Source organism: Leptonychotes weddellii, unplaced genomic scaffold (assembly GCF_054177405.1).
Source record: "Leptonychotes weddellii isolate Sample4059 unplaced genomic scaffold, ASM5417740v2 HiC_scaffold_3361, whole genome shotgun sequence".
NCBI classification, from domain to species: domain Eukaryota; kingdom Metazoa; phylum Chordata; class Mammalia; order Carnivora; family Phocidae; genus Leptonychotes; species Leptonychotes weddellii.
The window spans coordinates 1-12,634 of NW_027935373.1; the positions used below are offsets into that span (position 1 = coordinate 1).

General features: G+C 45.0%; 1 long non-coding RNA gene across 1 annotated transcript; it reads left to right on the forward strand.

Moving 5' to 3' along the window:
* The first annotated feature begins 3,600 nt into the window (after positions 1–3,600).
* On the forward strand, positions 3,601–10,613 carry LOC145719191 (uncharacterized). Its single transcript, XR_014142232.1, has 3 exons — positions 3,601–3,798; positions 4,108–4,208; positions 8,222–10,613. It is a non-coding gene; the product is annotated as an uncharacterized LOC145719191 (long non-coding RNA).
* The last annotated feature ends 2,021 nt before the right edge of the window (positions 10,614–12,634 follow it).

Genomic DNA, 12,634 nt, shown 5'->3' on the forward strand with positions numbered 1-12,634 from the left:
AGAGAGAGAGAGAGAGAGAGAGTGAGCACGAGTGGGAGGGGCAGAAGGACAGGGACAGAGAATCTCAAGCCGACTCTGTGCTGAGCGTGGAGCCTGATGTGGGGCTCGATCCCATGACCCTGAGATCATGACCTGAGCTGAAACCAAGAGTCAGACACTCATCCAGCTGTGCCACCTAGACGTCCTGACTTTTCCTTTTATATAAGGAAACTCGTTTCCGTTTTCAGGAGGCCCCATTTGGCCTGCAGACAATAAGCTGGTCCACACTCGTGGTGTTCTGTGAGCGCGGTGTCCAGGTCTGTCTGTCCCTGGCTCAGTCCTTCGCCCTCCACGAGGGATGATTGCAGAAGGAGACTGCCTTATCTCTGTAAAAATTAATTACTTAAAATGGCCTTAATTAAGGAGCAATGTGGTTAACTTCAGTATAAATTAATTTGGTTGCACCACTTTCTGAAATTCATTGTATAACCATTCAAACATATCCTTGCTAATCTTCTAATTTTAATCATCTTTTTAGGTTCTTGTCTGCTACCTCTGGCTTGGACAATGTTAATTGCATTTCAGACTTCCCTGGGTTCTGTAACTTCCTGATTCAGATGGAAACTGGGTGAATAAGTTAACGTAATTTTAGAAGACACACAGTTAATGAGATTTTTGTCCTTTTTCATTTTTAAATCCCTATATCACATCAGGAATTAGCTGTATTTCTGTTGGCCTATTGTTACACGTTAAGGAGATCTAGAACCACCTTGTCTTACTGCTGTCCTTCACTCCCCTTACCTAATCTATTACCAAGCCCTGTTGTTCAGCCCTGGAGATGGTTTTCACCACCCCCTCCTTCCCCTGTGTGTTGGTACCAGCAGGTCTGAATGACCTGTCCGTCCATCGCTGGGTCATCTTGTGTACCCTGTAGGCCTAGAGAGGTGAATGGACTTGTCTGAGGCCACACGGCTGTTAATGGGAGCCAGGGCTGGAGGGATTCCCGGCCTGCATGGGGCTCCTTTTACTCTGAGGACACCCTAGACTGAGCTTACTCCATTCATTCAAGGCCCCCTCCCACCCTTATGTATATTTATAACTGGTAGGAGAGCGATGACATGACTTGATGGATTAAGAACAGTATTGGCTTATTTAGTAAAAGATACAGTTGTCCATTTTGGTGGAAAATGAAAATAGTGATTATTTTGGGCTTCCAGTGGATAGTCTTCGAGAGAGCGCAGGTGTCAAAAGGAGCATGTTTGTGGCTCTGTGTGTGGGACCTCCTTGAGGATGCTGGTATCCCTGTGCCTCCGAGGCTTGACAGCCAGATGCGGGCGGCTCCCACTCTCTCTGCCATATTTCTGGGCTACTGATTATGTCATCGGTCTGGCTGGGATGGGTAGTCCTACTGTAGGGACTCTGTGTGTGAACCGAGATGAGCCAGGGCTTGGCACCTGGTGAGCCCATTGGCAGTAACATCGGACAGTTAGCAGATGGCGTAAGGGTTTGACCTCTGCAAAGATGTTTACAAACTGAAAATGATGGGAAATAATAGAAAAGTAAGAAGATGGTGTGGGCCCCCAATAATTGTGGGCTCGAGGAAGCCCTTGATGTCCAGACCAGAATGGGGGGAGGGGGGTTTCATTCCCCTGCCGCTTGCATGTGACACTTCTCTGGCATTAAATAGGTGGTGGGTGGGTGGCAGAGCAGAATGAGGGTTGGGGGCACCTGGCTGGCTTGGTCAGAAGAGCATGCGACTCTCAATCTTGGGGTCATGAGTTCAAGCCCTACGTTGGGTGTAGAGATTGCTTAAATAAATAAAACTGGAGGGAAAAAAAAGAACATAATGAGGGTTTTGTGCACCGCTGGGTCTCAGATCCCTAACTAGGTTTGGGAGTACGTTCCCCTTCCTGAGGGAGATCTGTGGCTTTGGGTTTGGGGCTGTTGAAAACTTTCATAGCACAAGGGGGAGCAGTGGGGCGAGCGCTGGTTTTGGGAGCAGGTCCCAGTGGTTTGGTTCCTCAGGCTGAGTGCGCTAACCACTTGAGACCGTCTGTGGGGACCTGAGGGCCCCTCTGGTTCTGTGTGTTGTGTGCATGGGCTAAACCTTCCAGAAAGAATGTCCCTTTGACACCCTGGCCATGGGGCCTTCTCACCTGTTCTTTGGTTTTGCATAACAGCTTCATTGAGATGTAATTCACACACCATAAAATGCGCTCTTCATTTGCACTGTTCCATGGTGGCATTATATTCAAGAGTTGATGCTGACATCTCCACTGTCTGATTCCAGAACATTTCCGTCACGAGAAAAAATAACCCTGTAATCTGTCCGCAGTTACTCCCTACTGTCCCTGCAACCATAATCTACTTTCTGTCTCTATGGATTTGACTATTCTGGATTATTTTATATAAATTAAATTAGACAGTCTGTAGCCTTTCGTGCCTGGCTTCTTTCAGTTAGTATTATAATGCCTCCAGAGCATAGTGCGCCATGTATCAGAACTTCATTCCTTTCTATGGCTAAATAATAAATATTCCAGTGTATGGATTTGTTCTCCCATTTGTCAGCTGGTGGACATTTGGGTGTTCGCCACGTTTTGACATTTATGAGTAAAGCTGTCGTGAATAATTGTGTACAAGTTTTTGTGTGGACATATGTTTTCCGTTCATTTGGATACATACCTACGAATGGTTGCCCATGGGGCAAACAGAACGTTTAACCCTTTGAGGATTTGTCACACTGTTTTCAAAACCGTCGTACTATTTTACTTCTCCACCAGTGATGTGGAAGGGCTCAGTTCCCCTGCATCCTTGCCCACACTCACCGTACTGCTTGTGTCTTGATGAGAGCTTTCTCAGTGGCTGTAGGTCATATCTCACTGTGGTTTTGATTTGCATGTCCCTGATGACTCATGATGACATATCTATACTTTATTCTCTTTTATGTCCAGTATTCTTTCATGTTGCCTTCTGCCTATTCTTGAACTCCTCCACAGACTGGGAAATCATTACCTCCAAGATAGTCTTTCTTGGTCTGTCTTACACTTCTTCTGGGGGAAGATGGAGATAGGATCGGAAGTCAATTTCAGTGTGACATAACTTTGGAGTCTCCTAATTTTTTCTTTCCTTAATTAATTCATGATGGTTTGTCATTCTGTGCTCTCATACTTGTTTGGTGAATTACAGTAGACTATTTCTAAATTCCTCTTGAATAAAACGTGCTTCCTGGCGTTCTGCTGGGTGCCTCAGTTTCAGAGTCACACAGCTCTTCCATCTGTGGGCATCTGGGTCTGTGATAGTTCCTTCATTATACTCAGCTGGACGTTCATCCCTGTGCGGCTTCTGCCCACTCCCTAGCTCAGGTCCTACACTCAGGGTTTGGGATTAGGCAGAGCCAGGCTTCCGAGAGCTGCTGTTGAGTTCTTTGTCACCAGACTGGTAAAGACCAGGAAAAGGGTTGGAGAAATCTTACGGAGGGGGGACCAAAGAGCATTTCCCTATTACCAGTCCTCCTCTGCTTGGCTTAGGGTGCCATGTCTTTGTTCTGAGTTCACTCATCTCAGTTTTTGTCTTGTGCATCTAATGGCTGGGAAAAGTCCCTGTAGTGTATGGCTTCATTGGTGACATTTGGGAAAGGTGGGTCTTTGGGGTATGGCCAAAGATGGTAGTTACTCTAGGTTGGGGGAAAGTGAGGTGAGTTTACTTTGCTGACATTTTGTGTGACTCTAGTTCCTCCAGGACACCTTGGATGCCCTCTTCAACATCATGATGGAGAATTCCGAGAGCGAGACGTTTGATACGTTAGTGTTTGATGCTCTGGTAAGAGGCCCCTACTTTACATCTGCTCAGGTGTTGAGGAGCTTTTCATGCTGCAGCCTTTGAAGCTGGGGGAGGGGGTCCCTCCCCGTCACCTTGGAAGTGTTTTCCATTGTAAATCCGATCAAAGCGGATGGGTTGCGAGGCAGAGAGTGGTTTTCACTGGGACACTGTAGTTAGGCCAATGTCATTTCTGGGGTAAGAGGAGGGAACGTCAGAAGATGTTCTAGTTCACGGACTCCCACCGCAGTGCGGATGATTCAGACGAGGCTTGCGTTATTTTACTAATGAAAATATTGATTAATTGAACAGGTATTTATCATTGGACTGATTGCTGACAGAAAATTTCAGCATTTTAATCCTGTTCTGGAAACCTACATTAAGAAACACTTTAGTGCAACTTTAGCCTACACGTAAGTTCATTTTTGTTGTTTTAAAACCAGTACTACTTTTGTAGATTTGTCACTAAGCGCCTTTTCCATACACTTTCGTCTGTGGTTGTGTCTGTGCCTCCCACCCGCAGCTCTGAATTCACTGGGATAATTTTTATTGTTGTTTCCCTCTTAAAAGACCTAGAAATCTTGTTGAAAGAAGATACGTGATAAATTATCATAACATTCTTGGATAAATTCTTGTTCTCCTCCATACCTTCCATTTGTCTTTGAAATTTTCAGTTTCTGTTCAGTGGAACTGATATACGCCTCACTGCAGCTTCCCAACCAGCTTTTGGTGAATGAATAAATGGATGTGTTCCTGGTTTGAGATTATTGGTTGTTTGGGGTGAATAAAATTCAGTTTTGTACCTCTTAGTGTCTCTTTTTGCTCTTTAAAGAGGGCCTTCCTTTTTGTTCTAGACGCTTCAGCCATAACTAACTTGGATTCTAACTGCCCACCCAGTTGCTCTTGACCTGCCCCCGCAACCCCGTACCTGTCCCCTGGGCACCTGTCAGCAGCCAGAGCAAATGTGGGATTTCCAGGCCTGCGAGGCGGCTCGCCTGGTGTTGACCAGCAGCGTCTAGAAACCCGACTTCACCTACAGCTCTGTCGCTTACAAGTTCAAGTCTCTTAATCTCTCTGGGCCTCAGCCTTCTCCTCAATAAACAGGCACGGTCTTAGGGTTTCTTGAAAATTTTAATGAGCTATTACATGTTAAGTGTTTGAAGGAATCCTTGGCACTTAGAAAGCACGAAGCAGTTGTTAGGTTTCATTATTATTAGAATGATTAGGATGAGTTACTCTGCCTCTGTCACAGTGGGGTTTATTGGCATTTATTCCAACTTTGAATTGTGGGTGAGTTGCAGCGAAAAAAGATGTAAATACTTTCTTTAAGAACATCCCTCCCCTTAGAGTCACTAGAAATGGTTCTCTTTAGCGCCAGTAGCTTGAGTCAGAGCTCAGATGTGCCTTGACCGTATTCAGAATCTGTTTCCTTGCCTGTACGCGGCCACGAACTCAAGGTCAGAGGTCTGACGCTAGCTTTCTGTGTGACGTTGGTCATCCTGTCCCAGGCTCTCTCACGTCTGCCTCACGTGGCTGAGTGGGCAGAGAGCTGCCACGTCCTCATGCATACAGAACAAGCTGTGACAAGTCCTTTTTGTGCTTGCTAATAAGCGTTTTAAGCGATTTGTTCTCTTCATGGAAACATCCAGTGTGACTGCACTTTGGACAGTTCCCTTCAGATCATGGGCGCCATCTTGCTATGGCGACCAGGCAGGGTTTCCCGGAGTGGCCTGTAAGCGGCTCCTCATGTGGCATGATCTCCCTCCGAGTCACATGCCACATGTCTGTATCTTTATTGAAATGCGGCCACACTGCTCTTCTCAGATGAGCTTTTGTATTGGAATTCCAGAGAATCCGCACAGTGAGTAAGCTTGCCATGCTGTCTTCCAGACCTTCTGTTGGCACCGCTCTCCCTGTGCCTTTGTCTCAGGTGGTGAAGTGAAAGTTGGGGAGTCTCTGGCAAGTTACTGAATGGAAGAAACAGAGTACTGCTTCATCTTTCAGATAGGGTGGGACTGAGCTGAGAATCCGTATCCTCCCATTCAGCCCCTGTAATCTGCAGGAAAGGAGATCCGTTTTGGAAAATAACCTTATCATGTTTTGATAAAGTAGCAACCCTAGGTGCTTCCTTGGCAGTGTGAATCTGAGTATTTAAGCCTTGAAATACCAAAAGAGATGATTCTGATTCACACAGCTCTAACTAAATCGTGGAAGGTTGTCTCTGTTAATGGAGTGCTCACGGCGGTCTCTGGGCCAGAGGACGCTCCGGTAGTAAGGATCATCACGGAGGGTCTCCCGGCCGCTGCCCCTTAGAAGCCTCGGCAGGCACAGATGTAGGTTAGACTCTCTCCCAGATAGCTTCTTTACCTCTTTTCCTTGGATAATGTTGAGATCTTCAGCCTTTCTCCACAAAGAACTCTTTTTTTTTTTTTTTTTAAAGATTTTATTTATTTCTTTGACAGAGAGAGACACAGTGAGAGAGGAGCACAGGCAGGGGGAGTGGAGGGGGGAGAGGCAGGCTTCCCGCCGAGCGGGGAGCCCGATGCGGGGCTCGATCCCAGAACACTGGGATCATGACCTGAGCTGAAGGCAGGCGCTTAACGACTGAGCCACCCAGGCGCCCCTCTCCACAAAGAACTCTTAAGAGAAGAACTGGAAGGTGCCTGGGCTGTAGCTGTTACCTGCCAGTGTTCCGGCACCCCGCACAGGTGGTCCGGATGCTGGAGCCCCAGCAGAGCGACTGGCACTGGTCCAGGCGAGAAGGGAGGGAGGCATCAGCTTCGGGGACTGTTCTTCCAGAAAACCAGCAGGGGCAGGCTCCTTTCTGTCCACAGAGCTACTTTTCCTGGAGCTGACTCAGGTCTTGCCTCTACTTAACTGATGCTCCATTCGGTCTCCCTCTCAGCCAGTGCCAGGGGCTTGATCTTTCTGCCGGGACAGGTGGTCTGGCTCATGTGGATATGGGTCTTTGGACTTCCTCATTTATTTTCTGGTTCTGGGTCATTCTCTTCGCAGATCATTCCTTTCTTTCTATCATCTATCTATCTATCTATCTATCATCTATCTATCTATTTATTTTTGATGAATATGTTGGGAAAATTCCTAAGATGTGCTCAATGGAATATATATTTCTTGGGATATCCGTGGGTTTAATAAGAAAAGGTGTCTGGTCAGTAAGCTTGAGAAAATAAGTTAAATCAGGTGAAACAGGTTGTATGGCAGGACTTTAGATGTTCTCCCGTGCCTTGAGAACTACCAGAAGACGTGTGGGAGCCCAGGGAACCTGTGGGGAGAGGACCTCTCTGGCCCCCTTCTTCCCAACACCTTGCAGGGATGCTCCTCTGAGGGTGTCAGCGTTCTCTGCTAGGGTTCTGCAACCCGATGAGTGTTAGAAATGACTTCACATCCACTTGTTCACCGAGGAAGCTCTTTGTTGTGATTTATCAGGACCGGGGTTGCACTCAGGACTGTTCTGAGGTCATCCTTAATGCCCGTTACAGGTGCTCTTATGGGTGTCTTATAATAGTCTCCACTAACAGTCTGTTGTGGACGGGCTCACAACTTAGCTGGAAATGTTGGCAGTACCCTAACAGGTTATTTTTATGAGTATAATGAATATTTAAAAAGCCACAGAGAGTTCTTGTTGAAGCGCTGGGGATCAGAGAAGTTTGGTCGATGGGGTAATCTTGTTGGCGGTTGTCATACAGGCTGCACATGTGTGGCTAGTTTTTGGAGAATTACAGTGCAGCCCAAGACACTAAAGCCAGAAACTATAGCGAAGTTAATTTAGCTGTTCTTTTATGATTTGGAAGCATTGCTTGTGGGTCAGCCTTATGAACAGTGAACAATGATTATTAGTTCATGGGCCAGTAACAGTAGAAAAATGTAGAAGTTTGGGCAGAATTAAAAATTGATTATTGTCACTGCTGCCTCTATCATGGGAAAATGATAGAGGCAGCTCGATGTAGAAAAAAGAAAAGCATCGTAAACATGGATACAGCTATGAAGAAAACCCCTTCAATTTTATTTAGTGTTGGGAAAGCTAGTTTATCTATCTAACCCTGGGCTTCTTCGCTTGTAAATTAGGGATAATATACCTGCTCTTATACCCAATTATTATTATTATACCCCAAAATAATACTTGTCTTACTGTGTTATTGTGAAGGTTAAATTATATAATACATTTAAATGCTTAGAAAAACATGTGAAACTTAGAAAAGCACTTTTTCAATGTTCAGATCTCACTGCTGAGTGTTATTTATGGCTCACTTTTAATCTGTTTTGAATATATTTTGTAAATACGCATCTACTGACAAGTGTGAACCAAAATAACAATAAGGCACTTGTGTATTTCTGTCCCAGTTAAGAATTGAGATACTGTAACCTTCTGAACTTATTAATTAATTTGTGATTCCATTGTGAACAGGAAGCTGACAAAAGTTTTAAGGAACTACGTGGACAATGCCGAGAAGCCAGGAATAAACGATCAGCTGTACAAAGCCATGAAGGCTTTGGAGTACATCTTCAAGTTCATTGTGCGCTCCAGGATCCTTTTCAATCAGTAAGTGTCGCCTGTGCCGGCCCTTCTAGGGGATTTTAGGAGATCTTTTACTTCCTTCCTTTTCCTTGTCTGTTTCCCTCCATCCTTCCCTTCCTCTCTTCTTTTCCTTCCTTGCCTTGCTTTCTGGTATGACAGGACAGTAATAGATAGCCATCCCATGTTGGGGTTGCCCTCTCTTAGGGTAACTGCTTCCCGGTCTATGAAATGCAAGCTCAGGTTTGAGCAGCAAGTCCTGTTCTCAAGTCTGGAATTTGTGCATGTGAGTAAAACACTGACTGTTGAAAGTAGTCCACATTCATCAGAGGTAGTGCAGGGTGTATACAAGGGCTCTGAAGTTCATTTCAGTATATCTTCCTACAGAAAAAGCCTCCCAAGAGCAAACAATTAAAACAAGCAACAACAACAAAAGGCCAAAACCAAGTTAAATTGCCTCCCTTGGGAAGACTGTGGGGCTTCCTCCCTTTCTTTCCTTCAACCAGAATAATACTTTGTTTCTAGAGAGATACTCTCACGTGCGGAATTGCCAGGTGAATGGACACTTCATTGTTCAGCTCGGTGACTTCTTTTTCATCCTCTCTGGAGGAACTTATGCATTGTTTTTGAACTTTAAAGTGGGTTGGGGTGCTGATGACTTCCTTATTTTCTAGAGAACATTAATGTTCGTCCAGGTACCTGTGATTAAGAGCTGGGCTAAAGTCAGGGCTTTCAGGTGGCCCACAGCATGTAACTGTGCACGAAGAGATGTGGAAGCAGGACAGGTTGAGTGTTGAGTGTTGATGTGGACTGTCACTGCTTGTTTCTTCGGAAGGACAGCTGCTTTGAGTGACCTACTATGAGTGATGTTGGTTCATGTTGATCATTCAAGGTTGATGTTCTTGTCATGAGTTCTACACACAGAGATGGAGTTTTACAAACTGACCTCCCTTTCACTTAGAGGACACACACCACCTTTTAACAGCACAGTGCTCTTGAAACTTATGCATGGAAACTGGTCATTGAACCAGTGTAGACCCGAATCAGTCCCTCGCTGTGCCTCTTCATTTTATCTTTGTTGGCCTGAGGTAGCTTTCTTTAGAAGGGCCCAGGAGAAAGGGAGCGTATTCAGAATCCAATCTTGTGCACACCATGGTGCAAATAAAGCCAGAGGAGCAAGTTATTGACTGTGTAGATCTGGAAAAGTCCTACACAGGGTAGGACCCACCTTGGTTACAGTGGTGATGAATGGCTACAGTCCCTATATTATTGGTTAAGGATTATTGCACTTGTGTTCTCTGTGGAGTTGACATGATGTAGACAAGTCTACGCTGCCATTTGATTGTATGAAGATACAACAGCTTGAGGTCATCGTGCGGTCATCCTTGAGTAAGGCATTGAAGGCATCCTCTTTTATTTTGCTAATTATGGGTAGGCATGAAGCTTCCTGTAGACTGAGCTTTCTTTTTTTTTTCTTTAAGATTTTATTTATTTCACAGAGAGAGAGGGAGAGAACAAGCAGGAGCAGTAGGGAGGAGCAGAGGGAGAGGGAGAAGCAGACTCCCCGCTGAGCAGGGAGCCTGACCCAGAGCTCCATCCCAGGACCCTGGAATCATGACCTGAGCCGAAGACACTTAACTGACTGAGCCACCCAGGCACCCCTGAGCTTTCTCTTTTCTTAAGGGTCAAAGCCATTGATGATTTTCCCACTGTCAGTTGTGAAAGATGACCAAGTAAAGTAGGTTTTGTTTTCCTGGATTTTATTTTTTTCCCAGTAAAATTTCTATAAAATGAACTTCTTGGCACCCTCTATCTAGCTTTTGTGTATTTCCCCACGAATTTTAAATCATTAATTACTCTAAAACAAAATCTACACTAAGGTGAGAGCATGAACTCGAAAGAACAGCATAGTCGGGTGATATGTATAGATTTTGTCATGTTTTGTTTGAAAGAATCTGAATCTTGTACAATTTATAATCAATATGACATAGAGTCAGGAGTTGGATGATGCTCATTTCCTTCTTGAGCACACTGCTGACTTTCCTTCTAATTCAGAGATTAGGAATCAAAAGAAACATGCATTGATAATCTGTGTTTTTGTTATTATAGTAAATGCTATAATCTTTTACAAAATAATGCAGCTAGAAAAGATTGGGGTCATCCAAGTGGACCAGTGGTGAAGTTACTTCTTTCTCTTAATCTCTTTCAATCTCTAAATACAAATGACATGATATCTTAGAACCGTGGTCCATAAATGTTGAATTTTTTTTTTTAAGCTATTTTATTTATTTATTTGACAGAGAGAGAGACAGCGAGAGAGGGAACACAAGCAGGGGGAATGGAAGATCGAGAAGCAGGCTTCCGGCTGAGCAGGGAGCCCGATGTGGGGCTTGATCCCAGCGTCCTGGGATCATGATCTGAGGTGAAGGCAGATGCTTAGCGACTGAGCCACCCAGGCGCCCCATAAATGTTGAATTTGATCAGTCTCATAGAGGTTAGGAACATGATTGACTGCTGTTATAGAAAAGCGTGGCTTAACATGGCTTAATGAGATGAGCTTCACCTCTCCTCACCCGTGTATGTAACATGGTGCCCAGAGGAAGATTCCGGAGTTTATGCACTTGGTCCCTGGTTTCCCTATGTCCTTGGCTCCTATTGCCCTTCTGCTCCATCATCCTTATGGTCCGTCTCTGTGTCTTATGGCCCCTTCCTGGCATCGGACTGCATTCCAAGCAGCAGAGGGGGGAAGGTGTGGTGTAAATAGCCTTCCAGTTACTCTCCTTTTGAAGAACTTTCCCAGTCCCTATAGTGTCATCTCAGAACTATGTCACATGACCACCCGAGATGCAAGGGAGGTGGGTAAGGACTTTTAGATGGGCTTATTGATGCTTTAAACAAAATCAGAGTTCTTATAGTAAAGGAGTCAGGGAAAAATATATATCGGACAGGTGACTAGCATTCTCTTCCTTGTGCTTTTAACCCGAATTTCTCTTGCCTGACAGCTCAGAACGCCCCTAGCTTATTACTCTGGGTTCCGAAGTCCTACTTAATTAGGCCCCAGAGAGCTTTTCTTGCTGTTAGTTTGGGGGTCAGTCTCTGAAATCACTGGAGCCCTATGTGACCCAAAGATGTGGTTTGATCTTCTGTGCTATGCAGAAGCTCAGCAGATCCTTGCCTGTGACCCAGGGAAATGTTTTATGTTTGGCGTTCTTAAGAATGTCTTTGTTTTGGCGCTGGGTAGCATGGTGTTGGCACAGACCTTGATCCTGCTGCCTGCCTTTGTTCTGGAGTGGCCCCAGTGAGAGCCATGGCATGATCACAAGAGGGGTCTCTTTGCTTGGATAACTTGTTTGTCAAGAGCTGACACAGTCCAGGACAAAAGTGCAAAGAGGTCATAAGACGAGTAACAGCAGTTGCCAAAAGGCAGTGAGGCTTCCTAAGGCTTCTAAGGCCCTTGTCTGGGCATTCCTGACCTCATCCGAATACTGTAGCAAACATGGAGATTTTGATGACGAGGTCCTTCCCTCCCGCCCTTCCTCCCTTGTCGCTTGCTTCTCCCTCCCCTAAGTACTTAATGAGCTTTGGAGCCCTGACTGTATCCCAGACTTTAGTAGCTTATTGACCTTATTTTTTTCCTAATTGCTTCCTAAATGTGTATCTTGGCTGCCTTCTATGATTCCTGTAGAGCAGAGAGGAACATATGTTCCCTTCAAAACTTAGAACACAGTTGCATCCACATTATGTAGATAAGATAATATTTCTTAAATTTAAATCTGTACTCTAAAACTACTGAGAACTCAGATTCTGTGGGAAGGAAAAAATCATGGCCTTCAAATCATGGACCACAGGGCTAAAGACTTGAGTAGGGTCTTGTTCTGCTCACCCCTACTCCCCATGGTCCCACCAGCTACATTTCAGTAGCTTTTCATCTGTGATTATCAAAGGCATGAATTTTAGATGAAATAATATTCCCGTTTCGTATAGGCTGCTGAAAGAGAAAGCAGTCCTGTGTCCTACACAGGTGTCGTGAGTGTTTGTTCCATAGCAAGTTCCGAGCAGCTCTCTGGTGTGGTGTTTGCAGAGCTCGGGGAGAAAGCAAACAAGTGTTCCCATTTTCTTACCTGCACCCCACTTATTAGCTTGGGAGAAAGAAATTGTGGTCACAGCTGGAGTTGACAAGAGTGTTTTTCTCTTTTTTTTTTTTTTTTTAAAGATTTTATTTATTTATTTGAGACAGAGAGAATGAGAGACAGAGAGCACATGAGAGGGGGGAGGGTCAGAGGGAGAAGCAGGCTCCCCGCCGAG